General features: G+C 29.6%; 1 long non-coding RNA gene across 1 annotated transcript; it reads right to left on the reverse strand.

Annotated features, from left to right (window-relative positions):
- Nucleotides 1-780: 780 nt before the first annotated feature.
- On the reverse strand, nt 781-2200 carry LOC128034613 (uncharacterized). Its single transcript, XR_008190716.1, has 3 exons — nt 2104-2200; nt 1867-1972; nt 781-1250 (listed from the first exon to the last, which is right to left on the reverse strand). It is a non-coding gene; the product is annotated as an uncharacterized LOC128034613 (long non-coding RNA).
- Nucleotides 2201-5018: the final 2818 nt, after the last annotated feature.

Genomic DNA, 5018 nt, shown 5'->3' on the forward strand with positions numbered 1-5018 from the left:
GACTCTGAAGTGAGGTTGTGTTTGGCCTAAAGGAAAATGCTAGTGTTTGAGAACTAGGTGGCAACGAGACTATTTTTTGTTGCAACTTGAGTTTCGCATCTTCAACTATTTTTTGCATTTCAGCAAGATGTTGTAGTGTTACTTTAAGACACACTCGAATTCCTTACCCATTTAGTTTCAATAAATGTGCTTTAACCCTAGAGTATGACTCCTTAAATGTAACATTGCAAAACTTACACACAAAACTAACATTCTTACCTCTTTCAACAGTTTTCGGTAATTTAGTAACATATTTCCAAAGAGGAGTGTTACTAATATCCTCTTGAGACACACTAGCATTAGTAACATTATTTGATGAGCCAACACTTTCACTACCACTTTGAGATATCATACTTAAAAACCTAAAGTATTAACAAAAACAATGTATACTTCTAGAGTGATCATCATAAACCAATTATTTAACATAAAAATATACAAAAAAAAGTAACTAAACAAATAAAATAATGTAATCCATTCAAAGCATAAAAAAATAAAACTTACCTTCAATTGCTTCAAACTTCCATATTTGTTGAAACTTGAAAGTAGGAAAATGGAAATAAGCAAGCAAACAGAAAGTTGAAATTGAAATTGTAAAAATGGAAACGTGCATACAATGAAATCTTCTCAAATAAGCTATTTACTTTTTAGTTTTTTTTTTTGAAAAAAATCTAAAATTTTATATCCAGCCCAATATTTTAAATCAATTTACAAATAGTCCAAGACAGACATTGGGATGCCCACAATAATAAACCAAAAAGGCAATCCAACCCAATATTTTAAATTAATTACAAATAGCCAAGTCAGGCCTTAGACTGCTTCAAATTTTTCTGAGAAAAAAAAAAACCTTTCATCTCTTTTAAAAAAGCCCTAAAACTTTCAGCCTTACTTTTAGTCTTTCATTCCTTTCACGAAAAAACAGGAGAAAAACAAATCTTAAACTCTGCCTCTCCTTTCACTCTCAACTAGGGTTTTTCAATTTGGCGCCTCTATCCATCGTCACAGTATTGGGACCGTGTCAAATTTTTTTTATGTATTCTAATGTGTCCCATACGTATCCAGATGTGTCCAACGAGTGTCCGTAGGGGGCATTATCACAAGTTTCATGAGCGAAAAGACAAAAAAAGAAAGGATGTCAAAGGAATAAACATACACAATTTGAGCAGCCTTTAGATCACTTCCCTTCTCGACCAAATCAGTAGACCCGATCAAATCTGCAGGAAAAATATTAGAAGTATGAGTGTCTCTGAATCAAGATAATAAGATTATAAAGCTGTCATATATCTAATTATTACGGTTTCTTGACTCAAATTAAGAAACTTTACCGTCCATATTTTTCTTAACTCAAATTATAATTTGTAATCTGGAAAATATTGTGTGAAAAGCAACGACATCATAGCTCAGTTCTTATTGATTACAAGAAAACCACAAAACTATTGTTCTTCCATATTCCTCTGCGACATTTCTATATTGTAGACCTTGTCTGACTTTGACTTAGCATTTCAATATTTTAATTTGATTAATAAAACTCCCCTGATTTCTATTTTAATAGTAAAAAGTTGTAATTTTTTAATAAGAAAATAGAGAATCATGAAATATAAAATTTTCTCAAGTACTTTTCCAATGGAAAACAATTTTTTAATTTGTAGAGAACTCAACTTTTACGCTGCAAACAAATAAACACTGTAAATCTTCCAAAAATTAGAGGCAAGCGCTTGTCCATGAAGGATCTATTTAACGTTAAAAAAGGGAGGGGGACTCCTAAAAAACTTAGCACCAACAGAAATATCCAACGTGATTTCCAAAAATAGATTTAAAATAGAGACGTACCTTTAACCATGCGCTCGTATTTGATCATTTTTTGATAAAAAAACTTCCTTGGCATAGGTAATATCCGCACCATAATCAGCAGCTAGTAACCTAAGCGGTAGCGTTCCTTGAATCAGTCAACCCGAAAAACGTAAACAATAGAAACACAATTAAGATGAAAGTTTCAAATAAAAGTTCAAAAAAAGGAAGAAAGAGTTAAGTATGTAGAAAGGGAAGATTAGTGGGAGTGTTACTTACAACTCGAACCATGGGAGCAAGGACAAGCTTGTTGTGGTACTCTATTGTCACTATTTCAGAATTCAAAGCTATTCCGGAGAAACAACAAACATTGAATGGCAGAAACATTGTGGTGAAACCATCTTATATAATACCTGGAAAATTTTTAAAAATAAAAATAGTAAAAAGAAGTAAGCATTAAAAGTTAAAAGCATTCATAGGGAAAACTGAAAAGCGTCTTGAAACATGACCTGGTCTTTATTTCTTTCTTTTGCTTTTGGTACGAAACTCGACCTGATTTAAAGGATTATAATACTTCAATTATTCACCTAACTCGAGGGTTAGTTTAGCATTGTTTTTGAGAAATGTTTTTAAAAGGTGTCTTGAAAAGTGATTTTAAATACTTTTAAAAGTTTTGTTTAAGATTGAAGTATTTAGTATTCTTTGTAAAAAGTATTTTAAGAAATAAAATGTCTATTTTAAACATAATGTTATAAAGTAACAAATAAGCATTTAAATAATGTTCAAATTAGTTAATATTATGATTGTAACAACCTGATTTTGAGCCTAATCGAAATAGTAGTTTCGGGACCACAAATCTGAGTCTAAAAAATATTTTAATATTATTTTCTATGTCTGTGATATTTGAATTTGATTGCGTAAAAATTTCGTAAATTTATTTGGCCGTTTTTGTGTTTAATTTGATAAAAGTACTAAATTGCATAAAATGTAAAAGTTGTTAGTTAAAGTGTAAAGCACCTATTTAGTAATGACTTTTTAACTTGAAGTCCTTAAGGGACAATAAGCCCATTTAAAATATAGTGGACGGCAAGATGGCTAAAAAGCCATGATTATATGTTTTAAATATTATTTTACAAAGGTTAAAATAGTAAAAGAATAATAATGTATATTATATCATAAATATTATAAAATAAACTCATTTTCTTCACCTTTTTCCACCGAAAAAAAAAGAAAGAAATTTTGTTCTTCAAGCTTTAGCATTCGGCCATCTTAGGGATTTCAATTCAAGATCAAGAAACCAAGAAATCAGATTTAGATCTGGGAAATCGAAAGTAGTTGAGTAGTCGATTTATTAGTTGACGACATCCGAGGTAAGTTATTAAGCATATAAATTGTATCGTTTTAAATCATCTTAGTATCTATGTAATCATGCTGAATTGAATGGTATATATATATACATGTAGTGATAAAAATTATTGAAATAAGATGTATTGAGTTGTTGACTTTCGGCACTAAGTGTGCGGGTATAAAAATTTATGATAAAGCACTAAGTGTACGAGTTTAATTGTAAAGCACTAAGTGTGTGAGTTTAATTGTAAAGCACTAAGTGTGCGAGTTTAATTGTAAAGCACTAAGTGTGTGAGTTTGATTATTAAGCACTAAGTGTGCGAACTTATTAAATATTTTCGAATAACTATTAGCATTGAGTATTTGACTTATTGAGTAATCATGATTAGTAAAATGAGTAAATACTTCGAGTTCTTGATTAATAACTGTTATGGTTGTATTCAAGGTTGAGCTTTGTAAGTATTAAACCTATGTGGTGATTATATTTGGAATCAAATATATATAAGATGATTCTTTATATTACATGATGATGAGATGCATAATGTATTTGACCTTGTATTTAAATTTGAAGAAATGATTATGGTTGAGCAATTATCTTGGTTTTAGTTAAATCATAATATTAAGTTAATAATTATCTTATGATATGGTATGCTAAAGGTAAGATGATTTAGTAGTATGAATTGGTTAAATATTATTTGAGATATCAAGTTAAATTGTAGAGTTTATTTGCTTGTAACTTTGCTTACAATGTGTTGGATAATTGTTTTGATGTATAGATTTTGGTGATCGCTACGTGTTCGCTGATCGTCTGTGAAGCTTGTCACACCATCGTCCATAATTTGGTACTTTACTAAGTTGTTTTTGAATAAATGGCATGTATAGCGTAGTTAAAATGTTGATTTTGGAACCAATGTATATAGGTGTAATTAATAGCCATGCGAAAATGGCTTATCTCTTTAGGTTTGAATTTGGTATTAATGCATATGCTTTAATGGTCTAAGATGTAGTATATGTTCATGTTATTTTGTGCATGGTTTTGTTGGATTTTGGGTATGACATATATTCGGCTATGGTATGGTTGTTAATATGTTATATTTGGTTTTCTTGTTTTTGACATATTGGATGAAGATGATTAAGTAAATTGTATGTTCGGCTTAATTATTGGATTACAGATATAACATGTGATGTTAGGGTGGTTGACTTGATTTTAAGGCAAAATACATGTTGAATGTGTATGTATTGAATGAGATTAAGTTGATTGTGTGTAAGTTGGATGTGATAAAAATGGCATATATATATAATCTAATTGGCTATGATATGATGATTTATCAATAGGTTGATTTGAGTTTAGTATTTATGAATAATAGTATGCAGTGTATGGAAGTTGTATGTAATATTAGATTTAATCATTTGCTCATAATGTTAAAACTATAATAATTTGGTCGGGGCATATTATGTGCATAAAAATTTAAATCGTTAAGCATATAATTAGTTTAGTTGATATGTTTTATTAAAATGTTAATAAATATCTTACCATGTTAAGGATGAATTGACTAAGAATTATAGATAATAAATATGTTTGATTTATTTGTTTGGTTTTATTACGTGTTTGGCTATAGTGCATAAATGAAAAGAAAATTTTTATTTAATGAGTTATGAGGTTTGTTCTGATAGACTATGTAGTTGGTTATGTTTTAAAAAAAAAATTTGTGACTATTCCGAGTTATGTTATGTCCTTAATACCTAATAACCCTAGTTCGGTGACGGATACGGGTTAGGGGTGTTACATTTTATTGGTATCAAAGCTACGGTTTAGTCGATTCTAGGACTAACGTAGTGTGTATCAG

This window comes from Gossypium raimondii, chromosome 11 (genome assembly GCF_025698545.1).
Source record: "Gossypium raimondii isolate GPD5lz chromosome 11, ASM2569854v1, whole genome shotgun sequence".
In the NCBI taxonomy this organism is placed as follows: domain Eukaryota; kingdom Viridiplantae; phylum Streptophyta; class Magnoliopsida; order Malvales; family Malvaceae; genus Gossypium; species Gossypium raimondii.